The sequence below is a fragment of the Cryptomeria japonica genome, chromosome 9 (assembly GCF_030272615.1).
Source record: "Cryptomeria japonica chromosome 9, Sugi_1.0, whole genome shotgun sequence".
Classification (NCBI taxonomy): Eukaryota; Viridiplantae; Streptophyta; class Pinopsida; order Cupressales; family Cupressaceae; genus Cryptomeria; species Cryptomeria japonica.
Genome location: NC_081413.1, coordinates 129,763,341 through 129,775,475, shown reverse-complemented (window position 1 = coordinate 129,775,475; position 12,135 = coordinate 129,763,341).

Here is a 12,135-nt window from a genome sequence, read left to right as displayed (position 1 = left end):
CCAAGATGGTAACCTTAGTAATGTAGATAAATTTTATCATTCTTTCAAGGCTTCCGATAAGGAAACCATAGAAGAAAGTATTATTTTATACCTAGACATATACAAGATAGCTCTTATTGAAGTTGTAGATGTTTTGCCAAATGATTTGTACTTAAGGTTAGAGGCTAAGAGAATGTCTGTAATGGAGTTAGACAAGAAATTAAAGGTAGAATCTCTACTTGTTGTGCATCATGTTAATTCCAAGCAGGAAATTAATGATTTAATATCAGAGGCAAATAGAATAGTTTTTGTGAGTGGTTACCGGAAAGTCTTATGGCTGAGAGAGTTAAGGGAATTGCAGATGAGATAGTGGATAAGTGGGACATTTTTTATGTTGAGAGAGAGAAGAAAGAAGAGAAGGATAGACATAAAATGGACAAGTCATTTACCAAAGTATATCAGAAAGATAAAGGTAAAGGTAAAATTGGAAGTGTACCTAATATCACGGTCAAAGATAACCTTCCTCCACTAGCACAAGACACCCCACAAATAACTGCAGAGAAGGTAGAGGAAATGACAAGAGATGACACTAATCCGGAGTCTGACATTCTTTTTACTATGAATGTGGATACTCAGGACTTTAACATTGTCATGGATAAGGAAACAATTGAATTTAAGAAAACTAAAACCATCCCTGATGATACTCAACTTAACATTGAGAAACCAATAGAAGCAAAAGGAGAAGCACAAAATGAAACTAGAACAGGGCATGAACATAGTATATCTGAACTGACAGTCAGCATGGTAGTCAGTAAGGATGATAGTAAGGATGAAAATAAAGTTGAAAAATAGAGTGAGCATAAGGAAGAAGTTAAAGATGGAAACAAGACAACAGAAGTGGTTAAGGAATCCGGAGATGAGAAGAAACCAACTGCAGAACCTCACACTCTCACCTAGCACTTCCACCATGGATTACAGACCTACTAATGTGATTGATGTACTTTTAGATTCCATAAAGAAGATCACTGAATGCAACACCTTAGCATTTAAGGCCATTGATGATACTTTACCTATTTTGAAATTGATTGCACCGAATTGTAAGATAGATCACATTTCTAGATCTTTAGATAAATGGGACATATTGTCCAAATTCATTGCTTCAAATATTCTAATTGTAGATAAAATTAATGAAGAGACTATTAAGGAAAGGTTGAATAAGGAGAAAGGTGAATTCTTTGATAAGACTATTAAGAATTGTACAGAGCATATTGATTCTTTATTACCGATACTTAATTCCAGTATTTTGGAATATAAGAATTGTATAAGGAAGCATGCAAGCCTCACCACCTAATAGAGGATATTGATGAGGAGATAAGGAAAACACAAAAGGAGATTGATGATATAGAAGATAACATCATAGGTTCTTCAGAACTTACTTCATTTTTGGATCAAGAAATGGCAGCTTTTGAAGAAAAGATTGAAAAATTAGAAAAGGAAAAAGTAAGGTTAAAAATGAAGGCCCGGGAGCTGAAAAATAAGCTTGGTCCTAGATTGGACAACCTGCTAACACAACAAATTGAGATATATAAAGCAACCATTCAAGGTAACAGATCACTAGAGCAAAAGATGCATTATCTGACCAAGATGATCAGACAGACTGAAACCATTATTTCTAACAACACTAAATTTATGCAGAATCTTAATCTGATTTTAGCAGATATCTTTCAGATTGTACATAATTGGTTATAGGCTTTGAGGTAGAATTTTGAATTCTTTGATTCTTTTTGACATCCTTTGTTATTGATTTCAAAGGGGGAATAGTAGTGTGGTAGAAAAATGTATAGAAGGGATCATTTTCTCAAGGGGGCACTCTTATTCTTGGATCAGTTTTGGACTTCATTTTTGGATATCATCTTTTGGATTTTTCTCATGGGTGTTGCCATCAATGCCAAAGGGGAGATTGTTGGCATTATACACTTAGATGAGAATAGTTGATGTTTTCATTGATGGCAACCAACTGGTAAAATGGTTCATAGGTTACACCAGCAACATACATCATCTACCGACACTGACAACCACTAGAAGATTATTCACACTGGCATCAAACCTACACTGATAGAAGATCTTACCGGCACTCCTAGCTGACATGGAAATTATATTGTTTTGTATTGTAATTATATTGTATAGCTGACATGATGTATTGTAAAGACTCATATATGTATGAGATCTTATAGATCATTTTAAAATGTAATTAGGTAATGAATGAAAGAGGTATATGAGAGCGAATAAGTGTATATGCATTATGATGTAATTATTTTATGAGCGAATAAGAGCATAGCAGAGTGAAGCAAGGTTTATGGCAGAGGTATCTGATAGAGCTTAAACCGGTACTGAATCCAACATTGTAGATACTATTTTGAGAAATACATTATCGTTGGATTTAACCATCCAATTGTAGCCAGTGGGACTCCATTTTTGTTGTTGAGCAGTGAGCTCTAGGCTATTGGCCTTCCTGTGTGTGCAGGCCCCTATTGTATAAGCAATATTTATTAATATTGGCTAGTGAGTAAATATTGTGGGTCACAAATCCCACCGAGGATTTTCCCCTACTGAGTTTCCTCGCCAAAAATATTTGTGTTATGGTGTGCATTGATGGTTATACTTTTGTTTCTCTTTACTGCATTATTATTTGCTTACCGCTATATTAATGTGGGTTATAAAGTTGCAAACAATTTTTAATCTTTTGTTTACCGGTTACACACTGATTCACCCCCCCTCTTAGTGTGTTTGGGACTGATCAGGTATCTAAAAATATCAAGCATGTATAAAAAATGGCATAATCTATAGGCATCTATATGTCTAATCTTAACTTGTGTAAGCTCTGGCACGAAATGGCGCATGGCGGAGAATTTCTCCCGACACTGGAGAACATCAAGTTTCCCCTGTTTAACAAGAGAATTTGATCTCTAGCAATCATCTATCTATCAAATCAAAGAGAGTGCTAATCTATCACATCAACAATTGGTAAATCTTTTTAACCAAGCAAATCAGGCTATCAAAATCAACCTAAAACTATCAATCATGGTTTTCTATCAATCAATGAGTTCAATCAAACTTTGTTATGCTCTTCATCAGAAACTAAATCAGTCTCTTAGTGCTAATTTATCAATTGACCAATCAAATGAAACAATTGTTTATCATATCAATCACCATTATCAAAATTTCTATCAATCAAGACATCAATTGAACACCTATCAATCACATTTGCGCATCAAAATGCCTAAATCAAATCATCTCAATGAATTTAAACATGGATAAAATCAAACAAATTCATCTAAAGAAATGTGCTATTATTCAAGACAAAAGCACTATTCTATTGACCACATGTGCTAAATCTTTCAAAAGCACTAACCTTTTCAACATATGCGCTAACAGACAAGTCAAAAGCATTAAATCATTCAAAAGCACTAACCTTTTTCACATATACGTGAACACATGGATCAAAAGTGAGATATCTTTAAAAGAGCTAACAGTCTAAACAAATGTGGTAAAAAAACATTCAAATGTGCTAAATTAACAAAAGCGAGAACCTAAAAATCAAATGCGCAAACCTATAGAGAGAAAGCACTAACATGAAAAATAAAAAATCGGAAAATTAAAAAATAACCATAAAACGTGCCAAAAAGAAAGGAAATTGGTATGGAAAGTTTCAAACAAGCTTGGGATAAGGTACATACCGAATAATCATACTAAGGAGGTTGTTGATACTATCATACATGCTCAAATTTATGGTTCTTGAATGGAATCACCATTTTGCTAGCTCAGCAAGACAATTAATTTCACTCAATAAGCTGACAAGGATGCAAATGAGGATAAAATTAACCTAGGTTAATTTTATAATTACTATTTGAAAGGATAATTAATGCTTTTAAGTGGGGCAATTTTCTTTATTTTTCACAAATAATTTAATTGAAGGACCTTTTCAATTATCATGAGATCAATCTCTCAATCCAAATTTTTCAATAATTTCATGACCAATCTCTCGAGGGGGCACACAATCAGGATTTTTATCTCAATAAGGTGCATTATCGAGATTTGATTTAATCTTTGATAAAATGTTATCTCAACATCATTCAAAAGAGGGGAAAAATGTATACACATAAAAATGGCTATGAGCAATTAAATAAATATTTTATATTTATTTAATAATTATTCTTCTATTAAATAGTTAATTTGAAAAGATTAATTTAATTAATTCATTTCATGTCCTTCTATTAATTAATTTAAATAATTAATTCGTTATATCCTTTTCCTCTAATCGATTAAACAAATATCTAATATTTAATTATTCCTCTAATCAATCAATTAAATATCTAATATTTAATGGTTATTCTTCTATCCTATAGTCTCAAATATTAAATAATTTCTTAATTATTTAAATTCCTTTTCCAACTCACCTTCCATCTCCACTTCATCTGTCCTTTGCCAACTCATCCGTAATGTGGCTAAATTAATTCAAAAAAGTTAAAATAATTAAAACATTTATTATCCACTTATCTCCTACTGCCAAAATAAATGAAATATTGTGTACGTACACATATTTCCTAACCTTATTCTATATTCTCTCCAACATCCCTATATCTTAGGAGGACTTGAGTCCACTTGTCCTCTCATTCCTACATCTTCTCCAACTATCCTATATTCTCTCATGTCTTACCCTTAGTCAAGGTGAGATGAGTGACACTTGCCTTCTCCTTCCCCCTTTCTCTCAACCTTCAGCTTCTTGCTCATAGCCATCCAATCTGCAAGATTTGATCATGACCGTTGATCTCTACCACCTAAGCTCATGCACTCAAAAATTAATAAAAAGAAGTCCCCTAAGCCATTTTGAAACAAATAGACTAATAGCTAATCATACAATCATTTAGGAGTCTTCATTTTGCATCTGTGAGTTTGAGTTTGAAACAAATAACATTTTAGAGTTTTGAGTATAAATCATTTTCATAGAATTTTAGCTTAATATCATTTGCATATCATAGTATTAGTTAACTATCAGTCGATTCTTCATGTACCATCTTGGAAGCTACCAGTGCTTGTCTAAGAGAAAATCATCTACAACTAGGAATAGTGGAGTTAGGATACAATGAGACTTAAATCATGAAGGTAATAATGTTTTTATTTTATATTCATTTCATGTAGTTTCATTGGTTGAGTTTGGATTTCCTGTAGTATTTCCTTTGTATTTTATGATACTAATATGTTGCAGGTAGTATTATGAAGATGAAATTCAAGTCAACACAGGGGGTATAAGGATAAAAGTTTGTGTGACATCCTTCCAATGGATGCTTGCCATCTTTTTCTTGGAAGACCATGGTAGTTTGATAGAAAGGCTCACCATAATGGATAAAAGAATGCTTACTCCTTCCAAAAGGATGGTGTGACCTTTAGGATATAGTTAGTGGTAGAAGGGGGTCCACAACATATAGGATCTAGTGTGATGATGGTAGGGGAAAAATAATTCCTTGATACACTAAATGAGGAATGTGGAGTAGGTTTTGGTTTGATTGTGAAGCCCAAGGAAGAAAGAAAGAAGGGCATGAGTGAGGTAGGATGTAAGGAGGTCAAAGAACTGCTAGACTGCTACAAAGGAGTGGTTGCAAAAGATATACATTCCCTACCACCTATTAGAGATATTAGTCATCAGATTGATCTCATACTGGGAGCAATACTTCCTAACAAGGCATCATATAAAATGACCCCACAACAAAATGAAGATGTAGGTAGGCAAATTCAAAAGCTCCTAGATAAAGGGTTGGTGAGAAAGAGCCTTAGCCCGTGTGCAATACCTACTATTTTAGCCCCAAAGAAGGATGAGAAATGGAGGCTTTGTAATAATTCTAGGGCTATCAATAGGATAACCATTAGATATAGGTTTCCTATTCCAAGGATAGAGGACCTAATGGATTATTTAGGGGGAGCCACCTTTTTCTCTAAAATTGACCTCAAGAGTGGGTACCATCAGATAAGGATAAGAGAGGGGGGTGAATGGAAGACTGCATTTAAAACTAGTGAAGGGTTGTATGAGTGGCTTGTGATGCCTTTTGGCCTTTCCAATGCCCCTAGCACCTTTATGAGACTAATGAATGAATTTTTGCAGGAGTTTATAGGAAAATTTGTGCTAGTCTACCTTGATGACATATTGGTGTTTAGTTATAGCAAGGAGGAGTATTTGAAACACTTAGAGGTAGTCTTGAAGTGGCTATGAGAGCATAAGTTAATGATAAATTTAGAAAAGTGTGACTTCATGAAGAAGGAATTGGTGTACTTAGGAATTGTCATCTATAAGGGTGACTTGAAGATGGATTCTTCCAAGGTAGAGGCTATTTTGAACTGGCCTACACCTAAGATAGCCAAAGAAGTAAGAAGTTTTCATGCTTTAGCAATATTTTATAGGAAATTAATTAGAAATTATAGTGATATTTGTGCACTTATGTTAGAAACCATCAAGGATGGTGGTAAGGTGAAGTTTGTGTGGACCAAAGAAGTAGATAAGAGTTTTGAGTGTTTAAAATGAAAAGTTGCCAAGTACCCAGTCCTAGTATTGCCTAATTTCAGTAAGGTCTTCACCATTGAATGTGATGCAAGTGGTTTGGCTATAGGAGTAGTATTGAGCCAAGAGGGGAGACTGGTGGCCTTTTTTAGTGAGAAACTAAATGAAGCAAAGAGGAAGTATTCCTCATATGATTTAGAGTTGTATGCCATGGTACAAGCTCTAAAAAAGTGGAGGCATTACTTGCTTCCTAAGGAATTTATTGTGTATACTGGCAAACATGCTTTTAGTTTTTTGAATGGACAGGAGAAACTCAGTCATAGGCATATGAAATGGGTTGAAAGTATTCAAGCATACACCTTCATCATCAAGCACAAGAAATGGGTAGCCAATAAGGTTGCAGATGCTCTGGGTCTTGATAGTATAGGATGTACAATTGTAGAGTATGGGTGTTGAAGAACTCAAACAATTGTATGAAGAGGACCAAGATTTCAAGGAAATATATAAGGTGCATAGTGAGTTTGAAAATGCTTTTCATGGAGAGTTTTTTGACTTCACCTTGCAGGAATGTCTTTTGTTCAAGGGATGTTAGTTATGTATCCCTGGGTGTTCAATGAGGGATAATGTAGTAAAGGAGAAACATAGTGGTGGTTTAGGAGGTCACTATGGGCTAAATAAGACTTTGGAGCTAGTTAGAAAATTTTATTTTTGGCCAAAGATGTAGACTGATATCAAAAAGTTTGTGGAGAGTTGTACTGTGTGTTAGAGGAAAAAGGGGGTCTCAACCAATGCTCAACTATACCAACCTTTGCCTATACCAAGTAGACCATGGATAAGTTTGAATATGGACTTTGTGTTGGGATTACCCAAGACAAAGATAGGTCATGAGAGTGTGTTTGTTGTGGTGGACAGGTTTAGTAAGATGGCTCACTTTATTCCTTGTAAAACCACAAATGATGCTAGCTATATTGCAGGATTATTTTTTAGAGAGATTGTTAGAATCCATGGGTTGCCTTTGAGTATTGTATCAGACCAGGATAATAAGTTTGTAGGGAATTTTTGGATAACCTTGTGAAAAAGGTTGGGTACAAATTTGTCTTTTAGCTCAGCCTATCACCCTTAGACCAATGGCCAAACTAAGGTTGTGAATAGGTCATTGAGAAATCTTCTTAGATGTTTGACAAAGGATCATGGCAGTAGTTGGGATGTGGTGGTACCTCAGGAAGAGTATGCCTATAATGATTCAATAAATAGAAGTACAAGTCTGAGTCCTTTTGAGATTGTGTATGGTAGTCATCCAAGAGGATTTTTTGAATTGAGAGATGTCCAGGGATTGGACAAGAGGAGTGGACATGCTGATGAATTTGCAGAGGATATGAAAGAGGTGCACCAACAAGTTAGAGATACCTTACAACATAATAGTCAAAAGGTTAAAGCAAGAGTGGATCGAAGAAGGAGAGATGTCGAGTATCAAGTGGGTGACATGGTCATGGTTCATCTTAGCAAGGACAGGTTGCCCAAGGGAAGCCAAATAAAGTTGATGATGAGAAGAATTGGACCTTGTAAAATTTTGGCTAAATATGGTCCTATTGCTTACAAAATTGAACTCCCTGATGATATTGCTATTTCATCTATATTCAATGTTTATGACCTAACATTGTATAGGAGTCCTACTACAAGAGAATGTGTAGGTGAAACTATTTAGGAAAGTGAAGAATGGATAAAGCACTTACCACCTAAGGAGCCACCTAAGATGGAGTGCATTTTGGATAGCAAGGAAGCCAAGAAAATAAGGCACAAGACCTATTTTGAGCATTTAGTCAAATGGTAGGGACTTCCTGACTCGGAAGCTACTTGGATGCTAGAAGAAGATATCAAAATGTAGGGTGGTGATTTGCAGCTGTTGGTCTCTAAGAGGACTTCAGACAAATTTCACCCAGGGAGTATGGTGCAGGAGCACCTACCTATGAAGGGTTGAACCAAGAACAAGATGATTTTCTATTAGCTAGAAAAAATGTAATAAGACCTTGTGGGTCCTTTTTGTAATTAAATGTCCTAGGAGTGTGACAAGTTTGTCCATGTTTGTGTCAAACTGTCATCTAGCGTTTAGTAGAGAAAATTGATTCAATAAGGGTCAAAATGGTCTAAATTGAGGGATCAAGTGACCACAAGTCTATTTGAGTCATTTTTTATGTTTCAGAATCAGATGTAATCATTTTGGGGGACTATGATATTCTAGAGTCTAAGTTGCTTGAATTATGCAAAAGTTGTCATATTGTCAATTTGTTGTCATGACAATTTTGCAGTTTTTGTAAGTCGTGATTCTCCAATGGTCAGTCAGGTTGGAAAATAGTTGGAGGAGGTTGTGGTCATTTGGGAAATATATTTAAAGGCCCCAAACATCAAAGGATGTATGTTGGTTGGTTGATTTGGAAAGAAATTGAAGAATCAAGAACTGTTGGAAACTCAGAAAAATCGTCTAATCTCTATTGATTGAATATTGAAGGTGGATTGATAAGAATGCTCATGGCTTAGATCCAGTAACTATATCCTATTACTTTTTTTTTTCATTCGGTGTGAAGTTTTTAAGTGATTTCTGCCCCATTCAACAAACAAATCTCTATTGGGTAGCCTAAAACCCTTAAACCCCTAGGGTTTGACTACAATAATGGGTTTTGGATTATCAATCCTTAACTAAAAACTCTGTCATTATAAGAGATGATAGGCAAATGTATCATATGTCAATGCAAAAAGCTATTAAGAGGATACAACATGGCGAAGACGATGGAGAACTAACCCTAGGTCTGGCATCTCTATGGGATAGACCGGTTTGATAAGTGTAGTTCGTGACAATTGAGTGGTAGAGCACTAGAAATGGGTTTGAATGTGGTAAAAGAGTACTTTGGAGGTTTACATGGTTAGTGATATCACCCATTAGGAGAACCAAACCAGTTGGTGGAAGGCATTCAATCAAATAGGTCTAATAGACCTATTAGGTATGTCACTGTAATATCGATTGGGGTATTTGCAAGTTGGTCTGGTACCAAAAATTGAGATATTGTTGAGAACTCCCAAAAGGGTATCTAAAAATATAATTATTTTTCCTAGAACCTTAGCGTGTCAAAATTTATCACCCGATTCCTTCAAAAGGAGGCCTAATAGCAACCGGTTCAGTTTATGGGCTAGTGAGTCAAAATTGATGTTCCGGTGGATCTAAAACATGAAATCATGTTTTATTTGTGTTAAGTTGTTGTGAGAAGACCCCTCCAATGATCATTATATTGAATTGGTCAAGTGGGCCATTCAAACCCTTAAGCCTAGTAGAAGCCCACTCATGTGTGCAAGGGTGTGGGTAGTCACACAAGAACTTGAGAAGTGTTAGTTGTCTATAATTGGACATAGTGGAGCCTTTGGGTTTTCTGAGGTGTTGTTTAGAATCATTGAACCATTGCTTGAATTTTTATGGTGTTAGGAACTTTGTAATTAGGGTTTATTGGTTGAGTTTGTATGCATTAGAGATTGGCTGGTGCAAGTTTCCCTCCTTCTAGTCTGTTGCCTCATCATACCTTGAGTGTTGGAAGTTGAAAGTCATTTAGGCATTACTTAGGTACACCTGCCTTGGTCTTGCAGAGTCAAAAGTATAGGATATTTCAACCTTGAACCCATTTATAATAAGGTGGCTAAATATTTAGAGTTTGTGGATCTGTTGATTTGGGAAACAATAGATTAGCAACTCTATTGGGGATAAGCTAATGAATTTTTTTGTCAAAAGTCTTGCATGAGTTTCTGGTCAAATGGTTTTCATCCTAGAAGAATTTTCATAGAAGCATATGTAAAGAAGATTCAAGTGATTTTGTTGGTGAATGAAGGACCCAAAATGTTAAAATGTCTTGAATAGCTCCCTATTGCCAAACAACAACTAATCTTTAACTTATCAAGTCAAGTGCCAAAAAACAACAATCAAGAGAATAGTAAACCTAAGTTTTTCTTCCCCAATCCCCGCAAAAAATTCATAAACATTGGGGAACCATTGGAATCACCTTTAAAGACTCTTCTTGTGAATAAATTTATTACCTTACCAGAAGCAAGAACTTATGAGCCTCAAATCAAACTGAATTGACAATCACTTTTGCAACTGTCATTGAAACAACTGACATCAAACCAATGATTGTCAAATATTAAAGCACCTATTCAAGACTTAATTAATAATGTAACTATCATAGTGGATGGTCATAAAATGAATGAATCACATCTAGCATTCAAAACTCCACTCCCAAACTATGAAAAAGGTGAACAATCTAAACCAAAGGATGACAAGAGAAAAGCCAATGTAAACTACACTTACACATGTGATGATGTTGTAAATGTCATCATTGTCAAAGACAAAACACCTTTAGAACCAATCAACATCATTACTAGAAGAAAGTGAAGGTTACATTTCCAGGTACAAAAAATGAATCAACATCCATTTCAAGACAATACAACTTAATTGAACAATTACAAAAGATACTCGCCCAGATATCAATTTTGGAGCTCCTAAAAGTTTCACCCATGCATAAGGAAATATTGGAAAGAGGTCTAGTAGAAACAACGGTCTCAAAAGACCTAGATGTAGATAAATTCCAAAACATGGTGGGACACCTCATAGCCCCTCATTTCTTATCCTTTTTTGAAAATGATGATGCATCCTTACAACACCCTCACAATGCTCCCCTACATATCGAAGTCACTATTCATACAACTTGTGTCAAATGCATACTCATAGATGGTGGAGCTGGCTTGAACATTTGTGCATTAAGTTTAATAAAGGCTTTGGGATTTTCAAAGAATGTAGTTGATCCAAAGAAGAAAATAACCATCAATGCTTATGATGAAGAGTTTTATTCTAAAGGGACTGTGGTATTGCCAATCAAAATAGGACTAGTAGAAAGAGATACATTGTGCCAGGTTCTAGATTTGAATATGTCTTATAATATTCTCTTGGGAAGACCATGGATTCATGACATGTAAGCAATTCCTTCTACATACCTCCAGTGTGTTAAGTTTCCTCATAATGGACAACAAACCACTATATCAATAGACTCCAGCCAATATTACAATAATCTAAAACTAGCACAAGATGTAAGGGTTCCGTATAATAGAGAAGCAGTCTATCCCACCAAGGAAACTCAAGAGATATTATGGTAGTAATCTGAGAAAAAATTCAAATTAAATGATGAAGGAATGGGAAAGTACTCTTTGCATAATTTATCACTTTCAGCTAAATCATATGGAAAACCTACAAATACTCAACCACGGATCCCATAGAAATCAGTTGAAATATTTGATGGAGCATTTGTTAGAGTTGGAACACTTTCAGAGGAAACTGAAGACAAGGATATTCTTAGTTGGCTTTACAAAGATGAAAACAAAACTATAGCAACAACTGTAGAAGTTCCCATAAAGAAATATGACAAAGGTTACAAAATCATGCAATAGATGGGATATGAAGGAAACAAACCAATTGGCAAGCACAAAGAAAGTATTTCAGAACCCATTTGTCCTCACACACAATCCAAAGAAGACAAATTAGGACTTGGGTACTCTAAATCAAAACAAAAACAAAA